Source organism: Salvia miltiorrhiza, chromosome 5 (assembly GCF_028751815.1).
Source record: "Salvia miltiorrhiza cultivar Shanhuang (shh) chromosome 5, IMPLAD_Smil_shh, whole genome shotgun sequence".
Taxonomy (NCBI): domain Eukaryota; kingdom Viridiplantae; phylum Streptophyta; class Magnoliopsida; order Lamiales; family Lamiaceae; genus Salvia; species Salvia miltiorrhiza.
Window position 1 is genome coordinate 47,445,940 of NC_080391.1, and position 14,956 is coordinate 47,460,895.

General features: G+C 36.9%; 1 long non-coding RNA gene across 1 annotated transcript; it reads right to left on the reverse strand.

Moving 5' to 3' along the window:
• Positions 1-10,413: 10,413 nt before the first annotated feature.
• LOC130987057 (uncharacterized) lies at positions 10,414-14,341 on the reverse strand. The gene is made up of 3 exons (XR_009089558.1): positions 14,002-14,341; positions 12,698-12,756; positions 10,414-12,258 (listed from the first exon to the last, which is right to left on the reverse strand). It is a non-coding gene; the product is annotated as an uncharacterized LOC130987057 (long non-coding RNA).
• Between the last annotated feature and the right edge of the window lie 615 nt (positions 14,342-14,956).

Consider the following 14,956-nt stretch of genomic DNA (forward strand, 5'->3'; position numbering starts at 1 on the left):
TGGATATCTAAGGCTGATTTTGTGATAGTATCTAAACAAATTGGTTTGCTGCTACGGTTATCACTTGGGCTGTGTTTACTTTGATGGATAAATTTATCCATAGAAAATGATTGATAACTAAAATTTATGCCTTTAGATGTCTCTTTTCTTTTCCAACATTTGACACAAAAGATAAGTTCACCATTTTCACTTCAATGATGTATAATATTATCCTACCATTTTTTAGTGGATAATATTATCCATCATTGAAGTGAAAATAAGGAAAGAAAAATATTTTAGTGTCAAATGTTGGAAAAGAAAATAGACATTTAAAGACATAAATTTTTGTTATCCATCCTTTTTCATGGATAAATTTATCTATCAAAATAAACGTAACCTTATTGTTTTAGTCTAAGATTTTCCATTATAGCTTCTTCAGATTTTATTGTCAGCCTTTGGCACGTGATTCTTGATGAATTACCACAAATTGGTTAGCCGGATTTGCTTCTGAGAAGCTTTTGGAAGTGGATCCGAGTAATGGTGTTATAATCTTAGTCAGCAATATTTAGTCTTACTCAACAATTAATTATGTGGCAAAATAATCCACATAAGCTTCAACTCATCACTCCGATCGCCGGAAAAAATTGAGGGGACAAAATTGTAAAAATTAAAAAGGTGGTGATTTAATTCGCCACACATCAAAAGTCGCGTTAAAATTACAAATTCAAAATTGTTCGTGATTTTATTTGCAAAAACCCCTAAACTATAAATAAATATTGAGACAGATTTTTTTAAAGAGAAATATATTGAGTGAATTGAAAGTGAGTTAACAGTAGGATCGATCACTAAGAGCATTCACAGCAGATCTCTCAAAATTTTACTCCTAAAAATACTCCTAAAGTCTTCCCTAAATTATTTTTAACCCCTATTTTACAATTGTACACTGCAGCTCTCCTATTTTTCATTATCTATTTTATAAATTTAGGATTAGATTTAAAGGGGTGTAAATTTAGGATTAAATTTGAGGGGAGTGTAAATTTTTTTGTGGACCCAACTTAATATAGGTGATCTGTTGAATGATCATTTTATCTCACTTTTTATTATTTTAGCTCAAATTTAAAGTTAAGATTACTTTTGAGAGATCTGTTGTGGATGCTCTAATGACGTTAACCAAAACTTGAGTTTGTGGAATTATTGTTGGATATAAAAATTGGATATAATGTATCTATAATGATGTGGATAAAAAATTAGAGATGGAAGTTGGAAGGTGCCGCTGAAGATGCGAATAAAGGGAACAAGTAGAAATAGATTATCTTGGTCACATGATTTCTTAAATTCTGGATTCAATACAATCTTTGGGGGCCTAGTAAGAACCAACTATGTTGCAATTATTCAACTCTTTTCTTAGTGTTGTGGAATTGCTTGAAATATGATCAACGCAGCAAGAACAGAAAAGAAATGAACACAAACAAGATTTACGTGGTTCGGATTTTTCAATCCTACATCCACGGAGAAGAAACGATCCACTCTATTTCACTATGAACACTCAAGAACTTTACAATTACAATTGAGAACTCTCAACACTAGAAGAAGTGTATAGCCTACAAATCTATCAAGATTGCTATGTATCCTCACTCTCAACTAGTTTACAGTAATGGAAATTCTTAAGCAACAACTCAACAACTAACCTAGGTATTTAAAGAAAAGAAATAGCAGCTGAGACGGTTGAGCTGTGCGCTGGCTTCTAAGTCAGAGGGGAGAAAAGTCAAAGCCAGCGAAATCAATGCCAGAGAAATCAAGTCCACAGGAATCAAGTCCAGAGAACTCAAAGCTAGAGGAATCAAGTGCGCCAGAGCGGAAGTCGTTTCTCTGGCGAGAGCCGCGAATTCGGCCAGAGTGTTTTAACTAATTTTATCAACCTAAAACTGAACTCCCTTAACTCTTGCATATTTGCTAACTGACCCCTCAGCTATAGACTAATTGTATGCAGATACTTTACTCACAATTCTCCACCTTATCTAATACAATTAGAATACGTTGAGTTACCTGCATGTACCTGCACAGATTAGACATAAAACTTGCTCTCCTCAAGAGAGCTCATACCAATCAAAGAACAACACTTTTGGAACTTAACAGTTGGTAAAGATTTGGTAAGCATATCTGAAGCATTATCATCAGTTGACACTTTCTCTATTATAACTTCACCTTTGTCAACTAAATCCCTAAAAAAATGAAATCTAACATCTATATGTTTAGACCTCTCATGAAAAGATTGATGTTTAACAAGGTGAATTGCACTTTGATTATCACAAAGAATAGAGACTACATGTTGATTAATACCTAACTCAGATAGCATACCTCTTAGCCATATACCTTCTTTCACTGCTTCTGTGACAGCCATGAATTCAGCTTCTGTAGTGGAAAGAGCTACTACAGATTGTAATGTAGATTTCCAGCTCACTGCTGTTCCATAAAGTGTAAATACATATCCAGATTGGGACTTCCTTGTATCTATACTTCCTGCATAATCAGAATCAGTAAAGCCAACTAGAGCTTGATTTAAATCAGTAGCTCCACCTTGAAATACAATTCCTTTATTCATAGTAGCTTTAAGATATCTTAAAACTCCTTTTAATGCAAGCCAATGTGGTTTTCCTGGATTTGCCATAAATCTACTTACAAGACTAACAGCATGAGCCAAATCAGGTCGAGTACAAAGCATAGAATACATGATGCTTCCTACCACATTTGCATAAGGAATAACACTCATGTCTTTAAGCTCTTCACTAGTAACAGGACATTGACTACTAGACAGCTTAACATGTTGAGCTATAGGAATCTAAGCAACTTTTGCTTCATTCATATTGAATTTTAACAATACTTTCTTCAAGTAATCAGATTGAACAAGCATAAGTTTCATATTTTTCCTATCTCTCTTGATATCCATACCAAGAATTCTTCTAGCAGTCCCTAGATCTTTCATATCAAATTCAGCACCCAGTGATTGCTTTACTTTATCAATTTCAGTACTAGAACTACTAGCAATAAGCATATCATCAACATACAAGAGTAAGTAAACAATCACAGACTTAGCAACTTCTTTCAAGTATACACATCTATCATGCAATGTTCTCTTGAAACCTATACTTATCATGAATTCATCAAACCTTTTATTCCACTGTCTTGGACTTTGCTTCAGTCCATACAAAGACTTTTCAAGAGACATACCTGACCTTCACAGCCAGCTACTTCAAATCCCTCTGGTTGATTCATGAATATAGTTTCTTCTAACTCACCATTTAGAAAAGCTGTTTTAACATCCATCTGTTGCAATTCTAAATCTCGGTGTGCAGTTAGAGCAAGTATAAGTCTAATAGAACAGTGTTTGACAACAGGAGAGAAAATTTCATTAAAATCTATACCTTCTTGCTGAGAGAAACCTCTAGCAACTAACCTGGCTTTATACCTGATGATCTCTGCACCATTATGAACCTCCACCTTTTTCTTGTATAACCATCTACATGTTACACATTTCTGGTTCTTAGGTCTGTCAACCAAGATCCAAGTCTTATTTTTCAATAAAGACTCTATTTTCTCCTCCATAGCTTTGATCCATTGCTTGCTTTCAGAGCAATGAATTGCTTCTTTATAGGACTTAGGCTCTCTGTAATTTACCTCTTCAGCTACTGAGAAAGCAAAGCTAACTTGATCTGCTTCAGAGTATCTGGCTGGAGGTTTGATTACTCTTCTAGCTCTGTCTCTAGCTAGATGATACTCACTGAGGTCCTCAGTATTAGCCTTTTGTTGATCATCTTCTTCCTGTTTTATACCTGTCACTTCTGATACTCTAGACACTACATCATTAATAGGAGTGTTATCACTAGTTTTATCAGTGTTTACTTCAACTCCTCTACCAGTATACTCAGTAGTAGATTGCTCCTTAAGAGGCATCATGTTTTCTTTAAACACTACATCTCTACTGACTAGGAGTTTTCCCTTTCCAGATTCTATGCACCAGAGTCTGTACCCTTTAACCCCTGTTGGATAACCCACCATAACACATCTCACTGCTCGGGGTTCCAACTTATCCTGCCTAACATGCATATATGCTAAGCATCCAAATTTTCTCAAGTTTGAGTAATTAGCAGCCCTACCAGTCCACAGTTCTTCAGGAGTTTTAAAATCAATAGCACTAGAAGGGCATCTATTTATAAGATAAGCAGCAGTGGTGACTGCTTCTCCCCAAAATTTAGGTGGCAAACCTGAGCTAGAGAGCATACACCTAACTCTCTCTATTCATTCTCTCTACAACCCCATTCTGTTGGGGATTTCCAGGTACTGATTTATGTCTTTTAATTCCCCTATCTTTACAATATTCTTGAAATTTTTCAGAGGTGAATTCTAAGCCATTGTCAGTCCTTAAGCATTTCAACTTACATCCCTTTTCATTCTCAACAGCACTACACCACTCAACAAATTTATCAAAGGCATCAGACTTGTGTTTTAAAATGTAAACCCAGACTTTCCTAGAGAAATCATCTATTAGAGACATGAAATATACTCCTCCACCTATAGTGGTGGTTTTGGATGGACCCCACAGATCACAATGAACATATTGAAGTGGTGCAGATGAGACATGTTTGCCAACAGGATATGGAAGTTTCTTGCTTTTACTTAATTCACATGCATCACAATTGTTCAGTTTTGCATCATCAGATAAACTCAAGATACCATGTTTCTTTAGTTCAATTAATCCTTTTTCACTAACATGCCCAAGTCTTTCATGCCACAATTCAATATCACAATTCAATATCACAAGTGGAGGCAATTTCAGACTCACCAACAATAGTTTCAGCAACTAAATGATACAAAGTCTGTTTTCTGGTTCCTTTCAAAACAATTTTATCTTCCTTTAAGACATATATATCATTAACACATGATTTAAACTCATAGCCTTTCATTTGTAGTGATCCAAGGGATATCAAAGTCCTTTTTAGACTAGGAATATATCTAACTTCAGTTAGGAGCCTTACAGAGTTATCATGTAGCTTTAACTTGATTGCACCAATGCCTTTGACAGGGCAGACTTGGTTGTTTCCCAAAACTACAAATCCCAAGTCCTTCATCTGCAAATCAACAAACCAATTCAAGTTAGGACACATATGGAAAGAACACCCTGAATCTAATATCCAATTATTCTCAGTTTTAGAAGATGTGATGTTTAAAGCTTCAGCTTCTTGGAAATTTTCAGCAAGGTCTGCAGTGTCTGATGAGCCTTTTTGAGCTTGTTTTCTTTTCCAGCTGTAGCAATCTTTCTTGATATGCCCTGGCTTCTTGCAGTAGTGGCATTTCTTGTTTTCCTTCTCATCATCCTCCTTCTTTCCTGATCCTCCCTTCTTTTCATTAAAAGGCTTCTTGAATTTTCCTTTGTTGGACTTTGCTTTGACATTGAGGCTTTCACTTGCGGTTTCTTGCCTGCCATCAGATGCCTTTTGCAACTCCCTAGATTTCAAGGCATTCATGACTTCATCCAGGGAGATAGCAGTCTCCCTCCCATACAGCATGGCATCCCTCATGTTGTCATAGGATTTGGGCAGGGCACTAAGGAGCTGGATTGCCTTGTCTTCATCTTCTAGCTTTACATCAATATCAGCCAAATCATCAACGGCTTTATTGAATTCATCCAGTTGATCAGATAGATTCTTCTCCTCTGAAACTCTAAAGGAATACAGCCTCTTCTTCAAGAAGAGCCGATTTGCCAGAGACTTAGTCATGTAGAGGCTCTCCAGTTTAGCCCATACTGCAGCTGCAGTGTCTTCTTTTGACACCTCTCTCAGCACTTTATCTCCCAGATGTAGGATGATAGTGCTATGAGCCTTCTTTTGCATTTCAGCAAACTTCACCTTCCCATCTCCTTCTTTAGGTGCCTTCTCTGTGGTCAGAACATCATCAAGGCCCTGTTGAATGAGAACGGCCCTCATCTTCATTCTCCACAGGGAGAAATCATTCTTCCCTGTGAATTTCTCGGTGTCGAATTTAGCAATCGACATTTGGTAGATCTTCAGACTTGAGACTCAGCACGTCGTAGTAGTGAAAAGAATGGTGATTCCTCCACCGATCAAGAACTCCTCCGATTCAGATTTCCTCCGATTCAAATCTCGAACAGTTGGTGTGCGTCGATCTTCCGTTTCCCACAGACGGTGCCACTTGTTGTGGAATTGCTTGAAAGATGATCAACGCAGCAAGAACAGAAAAGAAATGAACACAAACAAGATTTACATGGTTCGGATTTTCCAATCCTACATCCATGGAGAAGAAACGATCCACTCTATTTCACTATGAACACTCAAGAACTTTACAATTACAAGAACTCTCAACACTAGAAGAAGTGTATAGCCTACAAATCTATCAAGATTGCTATGTATCCTCACTCTCAACTAGTTTACAGTAATGGAAATTCTTAAGCAACAACTCAACAACTAACCTAGGTATTTAAAGAAAAGAAATAGCAGCTGAGACGGTTGAGCTGTGCGCTGGCTTCTAAGTCAGAGGGAAGAAAAGTCAAAGCCAGCGAAATCAATGCCAGAGAAATCAAGTCCACAGGAATCAAGTCCAGAGAACTCAAAGCTAGAGGAATCAAGTGCGCCAGAGCGGAAGCCGTTTCTCTGGCGAGAGCCGCGAATTCGGCCAGAGTGTTTTAACTAATTTTATCAACCTAAAACTGAACTCCCTTAACTCTTGCATATTTGCTAACTGACCCCTCAGCTATAGACTAATTGTATGCAGATACTTTACTCACACTTAGTTTAATCTATCTACGTTCCTACTTCTTATATGCCAAACAATATTTAATTTGGAGATTGAACATTAACTCATAACTACCATTTGCACTCGTGCAATGCACGAAAAATATTTTTATATTTTATTATACATAAAATTGATTATCATTTTATTATTATATAAAAAATGTAAATTTAATTAAAAATAATTTAAGATAAATATATTTAGTTTAATGTAAAAATAATAAAGAATAATTCATATTAATAAAAAAATGATATTGTGAAAAAAGAAAACAATATAAGTTAAAAGATAATTGAAAAAAATAGATTTATTGAAAAAAAAAGGAGTGAGGAGAGAGAATTTTCTTAAGTTTTAATTTTTAAATAAATATAATTTTTATATTTAAAATCCAATATTTACATAACATATATAAAATTAAAGCTCTTGTCATGATATTTAATTTGATATGCATATCGAATATTTTATAATTAGTCGAATTTCACAATTTTAAAAAAGAAATAAAATAGAAAAATAAGAAGTTAAAGAAAAAGAAAAAGGATGTATAACTTATAAATAAACCTTCAATTTTATTCTAACTACAAAATTGTCACTCAATTTTGAAATTGATTTGAAATCAATTTGAAATTGAAAACTCTATTTTTAATATAGTATAGATTAAATCATGTCAGGCTATCCCATGCCTCTACCGCGTTACTATCTTTTAATTACAAAATTAATACTACTTAACTTGCGTAATTGCTAAAAGCGCAATCCTCACTGAATTAGAAACTAAGAAACATATGTCAGGGTATATGGCAAGCAAAGTCCTTTTTTTTTTTTAGTTTATAGAAGCCCGCAATAGCAATTTCGGTGCGCACCAAGTAACTCACGTTTTTCTGCAATAATCTACAAATCACACAAGATTAATAAACTACTATCTTCGTCCCAATTTTTAGCGTTAAACTTTCCTTTTTTGATCGTCCTGAAAGAGTTACACCCGGCGCACCAATTAGATTGGTCATTTTCATTTATATGTAAATTCAATCTCATTGGAATTTATATTAATAAAGGCATTTACTTATCTAATGTATTTGTTTTTAATAACTTATGCGATTTAGATAAAGTCCTTAGACCATAAAGAGTTATAAGATATGATCACGCATATGATGGTGATTATGAAATATGTCTTTAAATCTTTGGTCTTAAAATAGTTCCGAGTGAAATAACTATTCAAGAAAAGGATATTGAATTGTTGGAAATAGCTCGCACATACGATACATACTCATAAGATGAGAATGTTGCGTTTCATCAACATTAACGTAGTTGACGTAAGTGTATATATGTGGGTGCTTGTTGGAGAACAAGTACACAGAACTGACCCGATAGAAATTCTTATATGGAATTTGTTTTATCGAAATAAGAATTACTATATTATGATAGTATACGATTAGTCCTTTGACTAGAGACACCATAGTAATCTTGTATTAGTTCTATTTCATTTTGATATATTTTATGATTGCTAGTCAATCACTAAAGATTTTATGTTGGATGAAATATGAACTTATATGGAGATTAATGAGTGGTCAATAAAGAATATATTACTTGTGAGACAAGAGAATTTTCTATAGTTTTCATTGTTCGTAACTTGAAGACCTTGGCCAGGGATTAATGAATTATGATTCATTTAAGAGTTATTGAATTAATTGAAAATATGATTATTGGATTATTTTGAGTTTTCGATTTAATTCCATACTCAATATCCAATTGGGAAATTAGATGATAGAAGGACCGTATGTGTATGACGATTCATAATCAAAATAGGTTTACTCGTTGTTTCACATAGTGCTAGATGGTCATGCTAGTTGCTAGATGTTCCCATGGTTTATAGGTTCTTGAAATTAAATAGTTAATTTCAAGTGAATTAATTTATCAGATAAATTAATTAAGTTGTAATGTGTTACAAGCCTGTTACTAGTGCTAGTCGTGAACCTAAGAGGGTCACACACAATTTAGTAGAACGTGTCAGATTGAATCGATTTAATAGTTAAATCCAATTAATTAATTCGATTAATTAAATTGAGACTTGTTCTAAATTAATGAGTTAATTTAGATATTCAATTAAATTAGTTTTATTGAATGTAACCAGATTAACAAGTTTGGTTCTATATTAAATTAATTGGATTAATTTAGTTAGAGATTAAGTTAATTAGATTAATTTTAAATCTAGTAAAATCAGATTTATATATATATATATGGATATATATAACTGTATCCGGATATAAGATATCCGGATACTCTCCGAATTGGAGAAGAAGAAAAGAGGCGGCTGTCCAGCAGACGTAACCGCAGAAAGATATTAATTCCATAATTAAGTGAGTTAATTATTGCGTTAATTGGGATCGTTTCTGCAAGAGTTAAAAAATGTCTTCTGCATTGTTTTCCACTCACGCTCTCTCTGCTCCGTCTCTCTCTCTCATTTCTCTAGAACACAAGAGTGCTTAGTTTTGCTAGCGAAGAACTAATCGCTTGACACGGTCGCTAAAGTATGGACTTGATAGAGGGAATACGCTTGGATCCCTGCGAGCAACCGATTGCTTCTAATCCCGACATCAACCGGAGTGCGAAAAGGTATGAGGTTCTTTTCTCGCTCTCTCATCATGTTAACGTGAAGTCGTTAATGCCGTTGGAATGAAATAATAGTTATTTCATTTATAATTTCGAAAAAAATTATTTCCGCTGCGTTTTTCGACCCGATCCCAACACGTCCCATAATTTAGTATTCATTACTCCCTCTGTCCACGAATGAGTACCCATATTTCCTTTTTCGTCCGTCCACGAAATGAGTACACATTTCCCTTTTTAGCAAGTGTACCCCACACATATCTTTAATTAATACACTCAAAAAGTGAAAACCTTAAACTATTCACACTACACTCCATACATTTCTTAAAACCCGTGCCGTCCACAAATGGGTACTCATTTCGTGGACGGAGGGAGTATTATTTTTAGTAAAAGTAGCCAAGTAGGTGGGGTCATTAGTCCACTTTAATTATTTTAAACTTACATAAAAGATGAGACTCTTATTCCACTCACAACACACCTAATCACTTTATTAAAACTTGTGCCCCTGTCAGTTGTATACTAAAAGTTGAGATGAAAGGAGTAAATATAACAGGTTCAAACTTATAAAAGACACTTAATTATAAAAATGTTAATAGAAAGAAACCCATACTACCACTAGTTCATCGTTCCGAAGAACATATGCTACAAATTCGTTAATTCCGAACACTTTTACAATATTTTTGGTAATATTAGTGCAATGTATGGTGTGATATGGGCTAGATGAGAACGAACTTAAAAATACTTTTCCCATTTCACTAAGCATGGTTCCCTACTTTTGAATACGATTATTAAAAATAAGAGTAATTAAAGAATAAAATTGATAGAGTGGTGTAGCCTATAATTAGTTGTGATAAAAAAAAAAAAAAAATCATGTTTTAGGCATGAAGATGTTTGGGCACTACGCCAAGTTTGCGAATACATTTATTATTTCGGTAAGGCCCACACGTATCTTTCAAACCAACACGTTACTTTTGACTACTTCATTAAATCTCGTTGACAAATACATCCTATTCTTTTCTTCCATCACTCATCTTGGTTTTCATCAACCTATTTACTTAACCTCCAAGTCAAGAATGTTTACACATTTGTCATGCTGTATCGCGTCCACACACGCAAACACGTACGCGTGTGTAGAGAAGAACATATATATATAGCAGTCAAGAATTGTAAAGAATAGGAAAATTAAGCAAGAAATGGAAGGTGCAAGTGCAACAACAGATATATTGGTGCTGCCATTTTTCGGACAAGGCCATCTCTTTCCATGTGCTGAGCTCTGCAAACACTTATCCTCTCACAACTGCAACTCAATCTTCATCATCCCTTCTCATCTCTCCTCCTCCATTCCTTCCGATCTCCCCCACCACCCTTCAGTCGAAATCGTCCAAATCGAATCATCGTCTTCGTCCCCTCCGCCGGAGACGACACTGCCACCGGATGCTTCCGATGGAGATTGGTCTAGACCGGGTACCAAACCGGGCCTCCACCACCACCACCAGCTGGCACAGGGGATCGAATCATTCCTCTCTGAAAGGTACGAGAAGGTCCGGCCTGCATTCGTGGTGATGGACGTGATGATGAGCTGGACCAAAGACATTTTCAAGAAAGCAAACATTCCCATTGTGTCCTTCTTCACTTCTGGCGCTTGCTCAGCTGCTATGGAGTATGCTGCATGGAAAGTTCACGTAGAAAATATCGGGCCCGACCAGGCCCAAAAACTACCTGGGCTGCCAGAGAGCATGGCCCTGAGCTATTCGGATACGAAGAGACAGGATCGCCGGCGGCATGAGCATGGCGGAGGTAGAGGACCTAGAGGAGGTAGAGGACCTAGAGGTAGAGGACATAGAGGTGGAGATGGAAGTAGAGGACATAGAGGTGGAGGTGGAGATGGAGGTGGAGATGGAAGTAGAGGACATAGAGGTGGAGGTGGAGGTGGAGGTGGAGGTAGATGTGGAGGTAGAGGTGGAGATAGAGATGGAGGTGGAGGCAGGGGGCCCAGAGAGTCCACACGCTGGATGGATGAGACTGAAGGCTCTACTGCTGTGTTAATCAACACTTGTGATGGTCTTGAAGCACCATTTCTCAAGTACCTTACGGGCCAAGTGGAGAAGCCTGTTTTCGGCGTGGGTCCATTATTGCCGGAGACATTCTGGAAATCAATCGGTTCGGTTGTTCATGATAGGGATAGTAGGCTGAACCGTGAAACGAACTACACAGAAGATGAGGTGATCCAATGGCTCGATTCGAAGCCACGTCATTCTGTCATATATGTGTCATTTGGTACTGCGGTTGGTCCATCTCTGGAAGAGTTTGATCAGTTGGCAGAGGCATTGGCGGAGACGGACAAATCATTTATATGGGTCATCAAGCCGGGAGCTGGACAGCCCGGCCCGCCTGTCAGCATTTCTGGCGGCAGAGCCATGTCAGAATCTAAAGAAGAAGGGTATCAGCCCCATGGCTTGGAAGAAAGAGTTGGGAATAGAGGCCTTATCATAAAGGGATGGGCACCACAGCTATCAATACTCAGTCATCCCTCAACGGGAGGAATGTTGTCGCACTGTGGGTGGAATTCGACGGTGGAGGCAATCGCTTGCGGCATCCCATTTTTGGCCTGGCCGATCAGGGGGGACCAATTTTACAATGCCAAGTTGGTGGTCAAGTATCATAATGTTGGCCACATGATTGCTGGTATAGACGATGAATCAGAAATGGTGAAGAAGTTTGATATAAATCAAGGAATTAACCTGCTGATGGATGATGGAGAAGTTCGCAATCGAGCAATTGCCTTGAGAGGCATCTTTGAGGGTGGTTATCCGTCCAGTTCTGCTGCATCTTTCAAGACATTGGTTGAGCTTATAAGCAAGTAGCCTCATTTCCTACCTATCAAACAGAGCATACATCAAGAATCTATGGAGTGATTATACTTTTTTATGGTTTGTGTGAACAAACCGGGTGTTGCACGTGTTTTTTTATTGACACGCTAACACTCGGGCATTTATGTGGTCCGGGGATGCCATAGATGGCCCCAAATGTAGTTCATCAAGTGTAGCAAGTTCTACACATTTTATATATTGTTTGATTGAGTTTGTCCAGTTTGCTTCAAATTCTACATACAAAACCTTGGAATTGCTTTTTTTTTTTTTTAAATAAAAAAATTGTTATTATCCAAAGAAAGAAAAACACACTCATACTCTAATCTTCTACGTGACTCGATCCCCCCGACTTATTAGTTGGAGGGAAAGCATCTTATCAACAGACTGCACTTCATCGTCACAATACTTTGGAATTGCTGTAAACAAAGTAAAATGCAAATTCTTACCTCACAGTAAAAATATATATGTTGTAGTAGCACCTATTACTAGAGCAGCATGAATCCATCTGCGATATTGAGGAAACCATATCAGCTTTGATCTAGAGAAAATAAGAGACACCAAGAAAAAACTAGGGGATCACGGTGTGAAAAGAAGTAGATAGCTAATGCGACACTGATCTACTAAAAATATCGATAAACAGAAGTTACTTAAAATACTGTAACATGGCTCATCAGACATTTGACATAGAGAATTAGAGATCGAGATTCGTACAGACATTGTCCAGCTAAAAATGGACAGAGTGAAAGTCGGAGACAACAAGGCTCCAATGAAAAGAACGTCAAGAGTGCCAACAAAAAAGTAAATTTCCACAAGTCATGTAACTTCAAGCTGGGAGAGCCCAGCATGTACTAGCAATTGGGTCTTTCATTCGCAAGAAAGTAAAAGCAGGACCATGAGCGTGAAAAAGTTATAATCGATAGCAATAACTAAATATATGGACCTCACTTTACATGAAGAGCAGAGGCCAATAACGCGAAAGTGTGAAGAGGTCTCCAACCTCTATATAAAGAGGCAGAAGGAAGCAAGGATTATCGACTATTTTCCAAGTTTTCTTCAAAAAGAATTGTAATAGTTTGAAGAATTTTCCATATGCATGTCAGGAACGCAGCTATCATAATTAGCTAAACAAGTTTGTCTGCACACATAAAATGAGCATACTAATGTAATAGATATTTCATTATTCCTAAATAAAAGTTCATAATTCTTTCTTTCAAAAACCAACCAAATATTCCACACACAATAAAGAAACAAACGAAAGTTAGAGTGTTGCTGAAAGAAACCGTGAAAGATGGCTAAAACTATAGCTTACTAATTCGAAGTAAATCAAGCTCCAAAATGCACATCGATTGATAAACAAACCGACTTGATAAGCATAAGCGATTAAAATGAAAATGGCTAAAAGCAACAGCATAATATAAGGTAATGACTAATGCTGATAAACAATACTCAACTATTCAGAAACCAAAAACCCAGAGAATGAATACCGAATCAACCTAATCAACAAATACATGCGCTAATACTCCATATAGAAACCTGAAATTGTAGAATGGGAACAATAATTTACCTTGACATATATACTCTTTGGGAGGAAAAATAATAAAGAAGCAAGTCAGGAGAAAGGTAAAATTAGCTCAGAGTTGCAAAAGAAACTATTGAGAGAGAGAATCGAAGCAAATAATTAAAACAAGCCGAAAATCGAATTTCGAAAATTGCTCAGAAGCTAAAAACCACAAAAAGTGGAACAGCTTACCCGATCAACAAGTACAATCCGCCGAACCGGGAAACATCTGGAGTTGGAAACGTGATTTAAGAATGAATTTGAGGAACACTAACGAAAAGTAACGAATTTCAGCAGCTGAAAGTGAGGAAATGAATGATAACCGATAGAGGTCGCTTAATCTAACGATTTTTTTTTTTTTATTATTATTTTTAGTATTGATGTTGGGAAATATTATGATTCATTATCTATTTTAGGAGTAATCAAAATATCAAATAAGTTGGATCTATTCAAGTGCGGTAGAAAATAGGTACAATCTGAAGGTTGTCCCTATTCGGGTAAAAATAATTTTATAGAAACGTTGGTCGCATTTAATATGCTAGGGTGTCGATTAGTATGCAAATTTATCGGGAGGCTTAGCGGTAGTTACAATTGCTTCCAAAAATTATTTTTTCTTTTCCCTTTAATATGTTGGGCTCACCCAACGTCTCCTTTCTTAATTTCTCTTCTCCTATAGACAACAAACGTTCCCTTACCGCCGCTATGCCTCCCTCATCTCACTCCATGACAATCAACACAAGCATGCTCAAGCCAGTTGTCGCCGTCCGTGTATCAAGCGACGTTATCTCACCTGAAAATCTTAGTTCCCCAATTCCCCTGCCTCTCTCTTTTGAATTCTAGCAATCACAAAATCAGTCATAGTCGCCAGCCTCGTCAATACACTCATTCTTTGTATGCGGGATGGTCAGCAGTCGTAAGCTACTGCCGCCGACAATAGCCACATCTCTCCCTCTATTTCATTCTTCGGTCGCCCCTTTTTTTTCCGACGGAGTCACCGCCGCTCTCAGCACCACCACCGACAAACTACTTTCACCGTCCCTTCTCTCGAAATATGACGCACACACCTAGACATAGATCTTGTGCCACCCACACCCATGACACACACCTACTTCGGTGTCTCCATCTTCCTCGACAACGGCAGCCGCCG